Raw genomic sequence first — 15,604 nt, forward strand, 5'->3', positions numbered from 1 at the left:
GCTCTCTCTCTCCCCTTCCTTCTCTCCTGCTCTCTCTCTCTCTCCTTCCTTCTCTCCTGCTCTCTCTCTCTCCTTCCTTCTCTCCTGCTCTCTCTCTCTCTCCTTCCTTCTCTCCTGCTCTCTCTCTCTCCTTCCTTCTCTCCTGCTCTCTCTCTCTCTCCTTCCTTCTCTCCTGCTCTCTCTCTCTCCTTCCTTCTCTCCTGCTCTCTCTCTCTCTCCTTCCTTCTCTCCTGCTCTCTCTCTCTCCTTCCTTCTCTCCTGCTCTCTCTCTCTCTCCTTCCTTCTCTCCTGCTCTCTCTCTCTCCTTCCTTCTCTCCTGCTCTCTCTCTCTCTCCTTCCTTCTCTCCTGCTCTCTCTCTCTCCTTCCTTCTCTCCTGCTCTCTCTCTCTCCTTCCTTCTCTCCTGCTCTCTCTCCCCTTCCTTCTCTCCTGCTCTCTCCTTCCTTCTCTCCCTCCTTCCTCTCCTGCCCTCTCACCTTCCTTCTCTCCTTCCTTCTCTCCCTCCTTCTCTCCCTCCTTCTCTCATTCCTTCTCTCCTTCCTTCTCTCATTCCTTCTCTCCTGTCCTCTCTCCTTCCTTCTCTCCTGTCCTCTCTCCTTCCTTCTCTCCTGTCCTCTCTCCTTCCTTCTCTCCTGTCCTCTCTCCTTCCTTCTCTCCTGTCCTCTCTCCTTCCTTCTCTCCTGTCCTCTCTCCTTCCTTCTCTCCTGCCCTCTCTCATTCCTTCTCTCCTGCCCTCTCTCATTCCTTCTCTCCCTCCTTCTCTCCTTCCCTCTCATTTCAGCTTGCAGCAAAACTCAGGACCTTCTTACATTTTCTTTTATGGTGCGTGCTATGAGGGCTCCATACTGGGGCTGCATATTCTAGCCCCGATTTTACATAGCGTCCAGCGTTCTGAAGGCTGCACTATGTGCCAGTGTTGCATATGCTGGTTATGGTGTTGTGTGTGTGTGTGTGTGTATGTGTGTGTGTGTGTGTGTGTGTGTGTATATGTGTGTGTGTGTGTGTGTGTGTGTACTCACCTATACTCACCTATATGTGCTTGCAGGATCGAGCATTGACTCTTGGATCCCGCCTTTCTAGCTATCGGTTGTTTACAGCAATGACTCCTGTCCCATTTCCCTATCATACCTAGTTTTAAAAGTATGAATAGTATTTGCTTCCACAACCTGTTCCCCAAGTGCATTCCATTTTTCTACTACTCTCACGCTAAAAGAAAACTTCCTAACATCTCTGTGACTCATCTGAGTTTCCAGTTTCCACCCATGTCCCCTCGTTCTGTTATTATTACGTGTGAACATTTGATCTATTTCCACTTTGTCAATTCCCCTGAGTATTTTATATGTCCCTATCATATCTCCTCTCTCCCTTCTTTTCTCTAGTGTCGTAAGGTTCAGTTCCTTCAGCCGCTCTTCATATCCCATCCCTCGTAGCTCTGGGACAAGCCTCGTCGCAAACCTCTGAACCTTCTCCAGTTTCTTTATGTGTTTCTTCAGGTGGGGGCTCCATGATGGCGCGGCATACTCTAAGACGGGTCTCACGTAGGCAGTGTAAAGCGCCCTAAAAGCTTCCTCATTTAGGTTTCTGAATGAAGTTCTAATTTTCGCCAGTGTAGAGTACGCTGCTGTCGTTATCCTATTTATATGTGCCTCAGGAGTTAGATTAGGTGTCACATCCACTCCCAGGTCTCTTTCTCGAATCGTTACAGGTAGGCTGTTCCCCTTCATTGTGTACTGTCCCTTTGGTCTCCTGTCACCTGATCCCATTTCCATAACTTTACATTTACTGGTGTTAAACTCCAGTAGCCATTTCTCTGACCATCTCTGCAGCCTGTTTAAGTCCTCTTGGAGGATCCTACAATCCTCGTCTGTCACAACTCTTCTCATTAATTTTGCGTCATCTGCAAACATCGACATGTATGATTCCACTCCTGTAAACATATCATTTACGTAAATTAGAAAGAGGATTGGTCCCAGCACCGATCCTTGAGGTACTCCAATTGTTACTGTTCGCCAGTCCGACTTTTCGCCCCTTACCATTACCCTCTGGCTCCTTCCTGTTAGGTAGTTCTTCACCCATACTAGGGCCTTTCCGCTTACTCCTGCCTGCCTCTCAAGTTTGTATAGCAGTCTCATGTGCGGTACCGTATCAAAGGCCTTTTGGCAGTCAAGAAATATGCAGTCTGCCCAGCCTTCTCTGTCCTGCCTTATCCTTGTTACTTTATCATAGAATTCTAAAAGGTTTGTTAGGCATGATTTCCCTGTCCAGAACCCATGTTGGTGCTTGTTTACAAACCCAATGCTCTCCAGGTGCTCAACAAGTCTTAGCCTAATTATTCTTTCAAGTATTTTGCAGGGGATGCTTGTCAGTGATACGGGTCTGTAGTTAAGTGCCTCCTCCCTATCCCCCTTTTTGAAAATCGGTACGACATTTGCCTCCTTCCAGCAACTGGGCAATTCTCCCGACATAAGTGACTCATTGAAGATCATTGCCAGAGGCACGCTGAGAGCCTGCGCTGCCTCTTTAAGTATCCACGGTGATACTTTGTCTGGTCCAACAGCTTTATTTGCATCCAGTGTTGTCAACTGTTTCATTACATCCTCTGCTGTCACCTCTATATCTGATAGTCTTTCATCTTGGGTAATCTCTTCTAACAATGGGAGCTGCTCAGGCTCGGTAGTGAACACTCCATGGAATTTTGCATTCAGTACCTCGCAGATTTCCTTGTCGCTTTCTGTATATGCCCCTTCTGTTTTCCTCAGTCTTGTCACTTGGTCATTTACCGACATCTTCCTTCTTATATGGCTATGTAGTAATTTTGGTTGCTTTTTCGCTTTGACTGCAATATCGTTCTCATAATTTCTTTCCGACACTCGTCTTATGTTAATGTAATCATTCCTAGCTCTGTTACATCTAATCCTGTTGTCCTCTGTCCTTTGTCTTCTGTACTTCCTCCACTCCCTCCTGCTTCTCACCTTTGCTTCCTGACACTGTCTATTAAACCATGGGTTATTATATTCCCTCCTGCTTTTTTCCTTTATTGTTGGAATAAATCTATCTTCAGCCTCCTTGCATTTCAATATGACTTGGTTCATCATACCTTGCATTGTTTTTCCTCTAAGTTCTTCCTCCCACTGCACTTCTCCCAGGTAGTCCCTTATCCTTCTGTAGTCCCCTTTTCTGTAATCAAGTCTCCTTTCCCGGACCTCTTGTCCTTTGGTCACAATTTTAAGCTGTGTGTGTGTGTGTGTGTGTGTGTGTGTGTGTGTGTGTGTGTGTGTCTCCGGTGTTGCTACTCCAACACCAAGGTCAGTCTCCGTGTCAGACTCCGGAAGGGAAGGAAGGAAGGAATTATCAAGGGAAAGTGCCAAGCCATTACGACTATATGGCACTTGGAAAGGGTCAGGATTTGGGGTGGGACGGGGGTTAAGGAATGGTGCCCAACCACTTGGACTGCAAACGCCAAACTCGTTAAAGGTATCTCCTTTAACGTGTACTGTCCTACTGGACATCATCTGATTGTCCCTTTCCTCATTATCTTGCATTTATTTCGGTTATTTTCATGAGGCCAGTTCACAGACGAGCTCTGTAAGTTGTTTAAATATTCCTGGGACGTTCTTCTGTTTTCATCCTCTGTTCTAAATGCCGTATTTACATTACCGTAGCATTGTGATCATCTGTGGGTCTTGTGGCGCAGTGGTAAGCGTAGTGGCCACAACTTCATGGGTTCTAAACTTACCGTCAATGGAGCCAAGAGCAACATCTCATGAGCTTCATGGATGCTAAACTTGCCACCAAAGAAGAAACCAGCATTAGGAGCCAGAGCATAAAGTCTGCAGACATCAAACACGCCATCCAGTACACGAGACAACAATTCCATATTATTCCTGCCATCTTGCGAAATTAATGCTTCATAAATATTAATTGTAACATAATCCTTCATGTCTCTCATCTCGCTGACCTCGTGTGTCTCACCTTCGTTTAACTGTTCTCATCCATTTCCCTGTCTTCTCGTTTATACGTTTATAAACGTTAGCCCCGAGTATCTTAGATTGAACAAAGTTTTACAGGTTAAACTTCGTCTATAAAGACAACTATCGTCTTGGGGTTTCACTACACTATTGGTAGCACTTTGTAATCTTTACTAGCAAGGTCTGCGTCAGTTACACTGCTGTACAGTAATGGGTCTCCAGCCTCGCATCTTTCTTGCCCAATGGCAATAACGCTTGCAGTTTTCCGGCAGTCGGGCAACTCTCCCAGCAAAAGGGTGTTCTTGGTCATCATTGTCCGTTGCTCACGTAACTCTGCAGCTTCTTATTGTACCCATTGTAAGGCGATGAGTCACAATAATGTGGCTAAAGTATGTTGACCAGACCACACACTAGAAGGTGAAGGGACGACGACGTTTCGGTCCGTCCTGGACCATTTTCAAGTCGATTGTGTGGACCATTCTCAAGTCGACAATCGACTTGAGAATGGTCCAGGACGGACCGAAACGTCGTCGTCCCTTCACCTTCTAGTGTGTGGTCTGGTCAACATACCCATTGTGAGATTTGTTTCAGTCACTTTGTCCTTTTTAGTTCACCGACTCGAACCGTCGTCTAGTATGCTATTTAATCTCTGGTGTGGCCATTGTGCCTCTGTCATGACTAGGAGTTATTCTGGCTTTTTCTTAATGTTTTCTTTTGAGTCCGTGTGTATGTGAGAGAGAGAGAGAGAGATATACCAGTTCTTGGGCCTGAATGTCATCATTCAGTGTAATTCAGAACAAACAACAGGCAAGTCCGTGTTTTTCCTGTCATAAACCTGGAGCAGATACTGCCGACGCGAGCAAGCCCGACATTCAACTCTTAATGTCAACGGGAAAAAGTGCATGAAAACCCCTCATCATATGCCAGGATGGCGCCACACTTGCCCGTCCGTCCACATTTCTCAAGATATTAGCGAGGAGTGAGGCGGCGGCTGGCTGCTTGAACAACAACGCGTGAGACAAAGAAATCCTAAAGTTGTTAAGTCAGTGGTTCTCTTAATTTGCCATTTATGGGAGGTAATTGGTGACTAATGGAGTGTGTGTGTGTGTGTGTGGGGGGGGGAGGTATGTTTGACCTTGATTTTCCTCCAGTGTTTGTTTTGCTGTTATACTCATTCTTGTTTTGTTTTTGCGTGTCAGGTAAACATTGGGAGGTCGGGGAAGGTATACCGTGAGATTATCGTGAGGAAGAGGTCGGAGAAAAGACATTATTATCCGGTGTATAACAATTGTGACAACGTCGATTGTGATGAGGAGTTGTTGTTGTTAAAGATTTAGCTACTCAGGACGAAGTGTCCATGTAGCACGGGCTATGGTGAGCCCGTAAGGAGGTAGATGCAGGTAATAAATAGGCAAGAGCGGTGAGGAGCAAAGTAAGGCGTAGTAGAGGGGATAGTAGTAGGAATAAGAACGTCGTCGTCCCTTCACCTTCTAGTGTGTGGTCTGGTCAACATAATTTAGCCTCGTTATTGTGACTCATCGCCTGCAATTGTGACAACGTTTGTGTGGTTCAACATGAAGGAATGTTGCAGTGTGCTGGAGCAATAGTTGCAAGGGCGGTATTATCAACAGTCGTCATAGTACAGGTTGCAACGACTGCAAGGTGGTGGTCGTGGTGGTGATGGTGGTGGTGGGGGGGGGGGCACTAAATCAAAATACTCGAGATGGAAAAAGGTCAGCAACCCGTTCTAATTACATCTATATACGTTGTAAATACAAGCTTAACTTTTCTCTGGTGGTTAAAATACGAACGTCGGAAATGTGTACGTTATCGTACTAATGATCATCGACGTCGTTAGGGTAGGTGGATTAATGTAGGATCGTAGCCTAATAGTTTACCAAGTGGAGTGAGCAGGTTGGTGATGTTAATGGCAATTATGCAATTATGATAATAGTGTCGGTAACATTAGTAGTAATAGTAATTCACCAGAGATAATTTCACCTATGCCCAAAGAGAGAGAGAGAGAAAACATGTATATATTATGTTAACGTCAGAACGTTATATATATAATTATCCCGCTTTTGAAGTGTCGACAAATTGTGTGTAGTGTTAAGGGGGCATATCATTCTAAATCGTTATAAATTAAAAGTTGTTCAATTTGCTTATAAAAATTTTTCTGAAATGGTTATAGAAAGGGCTGCAACTGGTCCAAGTTTCACCATCACACCCTAAACAGAAAAGGAGAAAAAAAATACACAACGTATTATGCAACGAATGTTCAACATTCTCAAATAATCTCAGGGAACACATGTGTTAACTAAAATGTCTACTATGTGCTGTAGAAGCACAAACTCTTGTAATAATTGTAATATGTATGTGCAATATATTTATATTTAATTTTTTTTTTCTTTTGTTTTTTGGCCAATATTTTTTTCTCGTTTGTTATCAAGGGATTTGCATGAAACTTGCACACCTTGCTCAATGGTTGCCTATCTGCAAGGGTGCCAATTATGAACGAAATCTGTTGAAGTCAAGCTCAGCTACAGGTGGCCGAACTTGGATCTTTATTTTACTCTGGAAAGTAATTTACACCTTCAAATTACTTCAGAGCTTTCATTTATTAATCAATTTACATGCAAATTACACCTTATATGTAGCGTTTGTGCTTCTACAGAATCTAGTAGACATTTCAGTCCAAAGTCTATTTGTTGATTTTATAAAAATTTATAAATATCATATATTGCATATTTTTTTAGAAGGGTATCTTTGAAAAATTATATTATTGCACTAAACACTTTTTTTGATACAACTGATCACTAGAATCCTTTATTATGTGCTCAATTTAATATCTGAGTGTTATAGAAATGATTTTAGTTGACACATGTGTTCCCTGAAACTATTTGAAAAATCGTTGCATAATTCGTTGTTTATTTTTTTCTCCTTTTCTGTTTAGGGTGTGATGATGAAACTTAGACCAGCTGCAGCCCTTTCTATAACCATTTCATAAAAGAATTTATAAGCAAATTGAACCACTCTTAATTTTACATTGATATGCCCCCTTAAAAGAGAAAGACGTTATCAAGAGAGAGAGAGAGAGATAAAGACATTATCAATGTCTGCCATGATGTGCCTTCTTGGAAATAATATAAATGGCGACCCCCAACCGTAGACTTGCTGGGAAGACTTGCCTAGAGATGGAACCAAAAAATGATTAATACCACGATTAAATGCGAGAAATGTGTAACTAGGGTATTCATAAATATGGAAATATTCAACAACTGTATTTGACCGGGAATTTCCCAACTGGATAGTTTTCAATAGAAAATATCTTCTTAATGTGCTGGTAGACATTGAATAAGTAAGGAAAGGTTAATATTGAGAAAGCCTAGTTAGAATGTGCAAAAAACGGAGTGTATATAAGCGCTAATTATCAAGCTAAAACAAATTTCAAGACAGGAATTATCAGTACTCTTTGAGTACCGAGTGTATATTTAGTACTCATTGTATAGTAGACAAATATTAGGATGAGCTTGTGGTGCCTGAAGTGTGGCTCCCGGTGTCTGGGTACACCTTTACTCTCTCTCTCACTCTCTCCGGTTCCTGGCTACAAACAAGCAGTAATTCCTGCCTAATTACATTGGAGCAGCGTCGAAACTAGCGACGTTTTTGAGGACATAACAGGAGGTCTTTGTTTTAGTTGACAGCACACACTAGGAGGCAGAGGTTGGACAAGCAAAATAGCCACACGGTCAATGGCAGCCTAGTCAGCGGTAACGAGGCTCCAGTTGCATCATTGCCTTTTAAAATGACAATTATTTGATAAATTTGAATAATAGCACAATGCAGAAGTTTAGAGCAATTAATGGAAGTGTGTGCAACACGCTTGCACCAAACTCAAACAAATGGTCGTTAACATTGACCGTAGAAATAAACATTTACCTGTTGATCAATCTAAATAATTTATGACAGTCTATGGAGCTGTTGGAAAGCGTGTAACGGTCTGGAGAATCATTGACTACAGAACAAATCCACAAGGGCCGTGACGAGGATTCGAACCTACGTCCGAGATCATCCCGCTATTGATACATCACGCTATTGTGATTTCTGTGTGTAATTGACTACAGACATTAGGCCATGGTACCCGTGCGGGTAAGATCAGTCGGTCTAGCAGTAACACTTTTACATGTCTGCTGCCTCCACCACTACCTACTGAAAGGCTAGGCTACCGGAAGACTGCAGGTTCTATCCTATTTGACAAAGGGACAGTAACAAGCTTTGTACAGTGTTATCATAATCCCCGGGTATGTGGGAAGGGCTGGGGAGGAACGAGGGGGTTGTGGTTGAAAGCGTGTCCGCCAGCTACGGGAGTAAGTTGGTGGGTGTGACGTGGGAGGAGACGTGAGCGGGGGATGCCGGGGACCTGCTGTGGAGCCTCCCGCAGTAGTGGTGCCGTACGCGAGGTGGCCGGGAGGGAGACAGGCGGTGACGGCAGCCCGCTTCTCTCTCACTCACACACCCCCCCCACACGGGTCGTCCACCTTACATACCCGCGCTTTATAGTGTCGGGTAGTGGTCGTACCCGCTCGCTGTCGCGGAGCTGCTCGATTGGCAGCCCTGGGAACGACGCTCTGGGAGATACACCATTGTACAGTGCATTTGGCCGGGGAAATTCTATGTATGTGAAGGAATACAGAAGTGTTTGTGTACAGTGATCTCGTTGTTCAGACGTGTGTGGAAAGTTTGTGACACGCGAATCCATTTGTTAAAGCCAGTTTGAGTGAGCAGCAAACGAAGACGTTACGTTACGTGTTAGAAGAATTAACTGGAAAAAGGTAGGTGCTGATAAACTTTATATTATTTCTTGATAAGCTCTTATTTGATGTGATATTTATATGTTTAATCTGAATTAATCATAACATATTAACCCCACACCGTAAAAGAATGTCACCACCTCGTTTTTCAAGTGTCGACAAACTGAAGTGTTAAACACAATTAGACAGAAAACTTATCATCCACGTAAATTGAATCTTTTTAACTCCTAATTTTTACAAAAAGAAACTTAGGCCATATGACCTTCCTCTATAGCAATTGCTTGTGGTGTTGCAACACATCGCCGTCTGAATTACTGCAAGCTACATTGCCCTTGAGTGTTAAGGGCTGCTAAGTGGTTGATCTTACCGAAGTGTTGCTCCCGGACCGTTATCTTGGTGAGGGAAGCACCCTATCTGAGGCTGCATACTTCCCGACCTGGAAGAGGTGCCCTAAACAATTGAGGTTTCGTACAGGAAACAAGATATTGGTTCCTTGTTCAAATAAGTACCGCACGACAAGGTGTACTGTTGGTTTCCTTTTACCACTAACAACGCCACTGACCATCAATGCCACTAAATATGGTTATTTAATTGTTTGTATGTGATATATATATATATATATAATATGTCGTACCTAGTAGCCAGAATGCACTTCTCAGCCTACTATATAAGGCCCGATTTGCCTAATAAGCCAAGTTTTCCTGAATTAATATATTTTCTCAATTTTTTTTCTTATGAACTGATAAAGCTACCCATTTCATTATGTATGAGGTCAATTTTTTTTATTAGAGTTAAAATTAACGAAGATATATGACCGAACCTAACCAACCCTACCTAACCTATCTTTATAGGTTAGGTTAGGTTAGGCAGCCGAAAAAGTTAGGTTAGGTTAGGTAATCGAAAAACAATTAATTCATGAAAACTTGGCTTATTAGGCAAATCGGGCTTTGCATAGTAGGCTGAGAAGTGCGTTCTGGCTACTAGGTACGACATATATATATATATATATATATATATATATATATATATATATATATATATATATATATATATATATATATATATATATATATATATATATACACACAGTCAGTCAGTCTGGTGTTGACAAAGGCTTTAACAAGCCGAAACGTTCACCTCATTTCATATTTCTCTGTGGATTTTCCGCATAAAATGATCAGTGTTTTGTGATCGTCAATTGCATATATATATATATGTATATATATATGCATATATATATATGTATATATATATATTAGTATATTTTGGTAGCAGTCTTTCCTGTAGACATATATTATTAAATATGACCGAAAAAGTAAGATTAATAATTCTAACACGAATTTTCTCAATCTTTCGTACATTATGCTTCACTGTTGGAGGTAAATCAAAAATCACTTCTCCAAAATTCATTTTTATTTCTAGTCTGACGCGACACGGGCGCGTTTCGTAAAACTTATTACATTTTCAAAGACTTCACAAATACACAACTGATTAGAACTTGCGTTTCCCTGATTTTATATCTACATTTGAGTGAGGTGGGAAGGGTGATGTGGCATTACATTTGAGTGAGGTGGGAAGGATGATGTGGCATTAACACAAGACAGAACACTAGAGGATATTAATAGGGTATTAAAAGTATCAACACAAGACAGAACAGAAACAATGGGTATTGAATAGAAGTGTTTGTAGAAAGCCTATTGGTCCATATTTCTTGATGCTTCTATATTGGAGCGGAGTCTTGAGGTGGGTAGAATATAGTTGTGCAATAATTGGCTGTTGATTGCTGGTGTTGACTTCTTGATGTGTGGTGCCTCGCAAACGTCAAGCCGCCTGCTATCGCTGTATCTATCGATGATTTCTGTGTTGTTTACTAGGATTTCTCTGGCGATGGTTTGGTTATGGGAAGAGATTATATGTTCCTTAATGGAGCCCTGTTGTTTATGCATCGTTAAACGCCTAGAAAGAGATGTTGTTGTCTTGCCTATATACTGGGTTTTTTGGAGCTTACAGTCCCCAAGTGGGCATTTGAAGGCATAGACGACGTTAGTCTCTTTTAAAGCGTTCTGTTTCGTGTCTGGAGAGTTTCTCATGAGTAGGCTGGCCGTTTTTCTGGTTTTATAGTAAATCGTCAGTTGTATCCTCTGATTTTTGTCTGTAGGGATAACGTTTCTATTAACAATATCTTTCAGGACCCTTTCCTCTGTTATATGAGCTGTGGAAAAGAAGTTCCTGTAAAATAGTCTAATAGGGGGTATAGGTGTTGTGTTAGTTGTCTCTTCGGAGGTTGCATGGCTTTTCACTTTCCTTCTTATGATGTCTTCGATGAAACCATTGGAGAAGCCGTTATTGACTAGAACCTGCCTTACCCTACAGAGTTCTTCGTCGACTTGCTTCCATTCTGAGCTGTGGCTGAGAGCACGGTCGACGTATGCGTTAACAACACTCCTCTTGTACCTGTCAGGGCAGTCGCTGTTGGCATTTAGGCACATTCCTATGTTTGTTTCCTTTGTGTAGACTGCAGTGTGGAAACCTCCGCCCTTTTCATTTTTGGAGAAGTGATTTTTGATTTACCTCCAACAGTGAAGCATAATGTACGAAAGATTGAGAAAATTCGTGTTAGAATTATTAATCTTACTTTTTCGGTCATATTTAATAATATATATATATATATATATATATATATATATATATATATATATATATATATATATATATATATATATATATATATATATATATATTATTAAATATGACCGAAAAAGTAAGATTAATAATTCTAACACGAATTTTCTCAATCTTTCGTACATTACGCTTCACTGTTGGAGGTAAATCAAAAATCAATTCTCCAAAATTCATTTTTATTTCTAGTCTGACGCGACACGGGCGCGTTTCGTAAAACTTATTACATTTTCAAAGACTTTAGTTCACAAATACACAACTGAATAGAACTTACGTATCTCCGATTTTATATCTACATTTGAGTGAGGTGGAAGGGGTGATGTGGCATTAACACAAGACAGAACAAAATGTGGTATTAATAGGGTATTAATTTCATCAACACAAGACAGAACAAGAGTATTAATAGGGTATTAATTTCATCAACACAAGACAGAACACGAAACAATGGATATTGAATAGAAGTGTTTGTAGAAAGCCTATTGGTCCATATTTCTTGATGCTTCTATATTGGAGCGGAGTCTTGAGGTGGGTAGAATATATATATATATATATATATAATATATATATGTATATATAATGTATATATATGTGTATAAAAGGGGTGGTAGGAGAAGCGAACACTCATACATATTCAGAGTTAAATAACAAGTTTTTCTCTGAATGCTCTGTGTTCCGTTCTTTGAGGCTGTGGGTCCCTATAATTGCACCAGAGGTGGTACCCCCCTATATATATATCATCACGTGTTAATTTTCGTGATTTACACACACACACACACATATATGTGTGTGTGTGTGTGAATTTATGGTAACCAGTTGGGTATTGTTTATGGAATACTTACGGGGTAAAAGCGACAGATAGTGTTTAATGATCATCATAATTTGTTAGGCACAATCAATGCTATTTTCAAAATGTTGATAACATTCTCTTCATCCATTTGTGGTCGCTCTTGAGTTTTCCTAACATACGTTACATTAACAACTTTCCTGCAAATGCAGAATGTACTTTTACATCACACTGTAAATTTGCAATTTTATCAGGTTGTATTGAGTTAGTGTATCGTTAGCTTTTGGATAGATTTCAGTGTGCCGCTGAACAGGTTTCATACACAATCTGTTGCATCCAAACCTTTGTTATTATGTCTGGAAGCATAGTCCCAGAGTGGCTGAAATGTTGATGAGTAAATATTTGAAGTTTTGATCCACTGAACCGCCAAACTTTGCCCTTATAGGTCACGTAATATAGAAACTTGAGCATTGGACTAGCTGTGAACTTCAACAGGCAGGTGATTATATCCTAGATATTGGTTACATTCTCTACATTCCGTTCTCAAGAATTGCATTAAATTGTCGGTAGGTTATGCCCATAGGTATTGATATGTTACCTAAGTGGGGGTATGTTACGTTTAAACGCATATTATCGTAATTTACAAAGAAGAGATATTATCAGTGCATCTCTATGGTGAGACTTCTGTAGCCTGCTGATATGGATGACAGGTGACGGTGGCTCAAGGGGCAGGTGATGGTGCCTCAAAGAGCAGGTGACGGTGGCTCAAGGGGCAGGTGATGGTGCCTCAAAGAGCAGGTGACGGTGGCTCAAGGAGCAGGTGACAGTGGCTCAAGGAGCAGGTGACGGTGGCTCAAGGAGCAGGTGACGGTGGCTCAAGGAGCAGGTGACGGTGGGTCAAGGGGCAGGTAACGGTGGCTCAAGGGGCAGGTGACGGTGGCTCAAGGAGCAGGTGACAGTAGCTCAAGGGGCAGGTGACGGTGGCTGAGGGGGGGAGAAGCCTGGTTAAGTGTATCTGACCTTCGGTAAACACACAAATGTTGATGGGAATAGTTGCGAGGCTTCATATCGTCAGCCATGCAAGGCTTCTATGAACTGCCCGTCCTCGCATACAAAGATCCAAGTTCGTTAATCCAGCCGCCAAACTCCCTGTTTATGAATGAAAAGCGATTTATACACGACTGTCAACTGATGACGTCCGAACACTATTGGAACAATTGCTTCGCTCACGTCCTCTGTTCGAACCACAATTTTATAAATGCTTCACCCACGTACTTCAAATACAAATAATCGCCAACAGAACCTAAACACCTAACCTAACCTAAGGCTAACTATACATCGAATTTTTATGTATAATAATATTAATTTATATATGAGAACAAACCAAATTTTAATACACAGTTTGTTAAAATTGATGAATGCGTCTGGAGAGGACGGCCGCTGCTTTAAACAGCCAAGTGTGAGGGGTTGGGGAGGACGGCCGCTGCTTTAAACAGCCTAGTGTGAGGACGGCCGCTGCTTTAAATAGCCTAGTGTGAGGGGTTGGGGAGGACGGCCGCTGCTTTAAACAGCCTAGTGTGAGGACGGGTTGGGGAGGACGGCTGCTGCTTTAAACAGCCTAGTGTGAGGACGGCCGCTGCTTTAAATAGCCTAGTGTGAGGACGGCCGCTGCTTTAAATAGCCTAGTGTGAGGGGTTGGGGAGGACGGCCGCTGCTTTAAACAGCCTAGTGTGAGGACGGGTTGGGGAGGACGGCCGCTGCTTTAAACAGCCTAGTGTGAGGACGGGTTGGGGAGGACGGCTGCTGCTTTAAACAGCCTAGTGTGAGGACGGGTTGGGGAGGACGGCTGCTGCTTTAAACAGCCTAGTGTGAGGACGGGTTGGGGAGGACGGCCGCTGCTTTAAACAGCCTAGTGTAAGGACGGGTAGGTGTGAAGCAACAGGCGAAATTCGGTCATCATAAGAGAACTGTTTTAGTTGACAACAGATAGTGACTCTAGTAAGCCTGAACCCAATCCTTAAACGCTCTTGTACTTTCTACATCTAGAAGCCGATCTCGGTCTTTGCCTTGGCATAGTGGGATCTCTCTCTTCAAGTGCCACACCTCTGCTGGAGTTACCACACATGTCATGAAGTGTCATAGAAAAGCAAAAATATTGTTTTAAAATACAGTATCTGAATAAAAGAGGGAAAGCCTAAAATCGACTTTGTTAGGGAAAATTTTCTCGGGATAAATTTTATCACATTAATTGGACCTCAAAAATGGACAAAATACTTTAATTTAGATCACTCGGGGTGAGGCAGCAGTTGTTGAGGATATGAAGTGAAACATTATTGAGGTCAGTTAACATTGATGTTAGTTTTCAATAGTAACTGCGACGTAGGTATCGAATTATTGTCTGATGAGCAGTTAGCTCGCCTTGCTACAAACCTAAGTAATAATAAAAATAATAATAAAACTCTAGGACACATAAATCTTAATATTGTACAAATTACCTTTGATAAAGACATCTTTCTAGCACAATACAGTAATAAGAAAATAATTTAGAGTATTTTCAACACTCCGCCAGTGCTGCTAGAAATGTTGTTACCGTGTTTTACTGTGTCAAGAATTTAGAGGTGTGCAAGCGATGAGTCACAATAACGTGACTGAAGTAGTTTGACCAGACTACGCACTAGAAGGTGAAGGGAGGACGACGTTTCGGTCCGTCCTGGACCATTCTTCAAGTCGATTGTGAGAATGGTCCAGGACGAACCGAAACGTCGTCGTCCCTTCACCTTCTAGTGTGTGGTCTGGTCAAACCGTCTAGAGGTATTTTGTGTATCGAATCAAGTCGAATATCAACCATTACCACTTATAATCGCTATAAAGGTCTTACAACAAACAGGCAACGATGCTCTCAGCCCCACGAGGATACACCTTTAAATCGGGAAAGAATTTCAACTGCCACCAGTAATTTAGTTTAGTTAAGTTAGGTAACACAGCTTTATTTATAGTCGGCAGGATATGCTTTTCCTTTCGTAAAATGTTTAGTAAAGCATTCGTTCAGGTGCCACTCGTGTATTCCACAATAAAAGAAATTCAATATTCTCCATTTATCTCGCGCCTACAGTAGTAGGCTTTACATTTTTCAGTCGATAACTTTAAAGGTATTTTAAAGTTTTCTATTCTATTATTAAATTTATTTTTAACTGCAGACATACTCTTTAAGAAGTCACTTACTCGTGGACGTAATTTTTTAACCTTTTATCAATAATTATTATCGATTTTAAAAACTTTTGTGCCAACTCACTAATGGCGGACCGATACTATTGTTTTTGGCCGGTGTCGATACTGTCTTATTAGCCGATATCGATATTCCGA

At 41.7% G+C, this 15,604-nt stretch overlaps 1 protein-coding gene across 2 annotated transcripts in view; it reads left to right on the plus strand.

Annotated features, from left to right (window-relative positions):
• The first annotated feature begins 8,425 nt into the window (after positions 1–8,425).
• The window catches only part of LOC123762141 (band 7 protein AGAP004871), a 624,034-nt gene continuing 616,855 nt past the window's right edge, over positions 8,426–15,604 (plus strand). For both annotated transcript variants that reach the window (XM_045748512.2, XM_045748513.2), the window contains exon 1: positions 8,426–8,799. The gene's annotated coding sequence lies outside the window, so the exon portion shown is untranslated. The remainder of the gene's footprint in view (positions 8,800–15,604) is intronic.

The sequence above is a fragment of the Procambarus clarkii genome, chromosome 34, assembly GCF_040958095.1.
Source record: "Procambarus clarkii isolate CNS0578487 chromosome 34, FALCON_Pclarkii_2.0, whole genome shotgun sequence".
Lineage (NCBI taxonomy): Eukaryota > Metazoa > Arthropoda > Malacostraca > Decapoda > Cambaridae > Procambarus > Procambarus clarkii.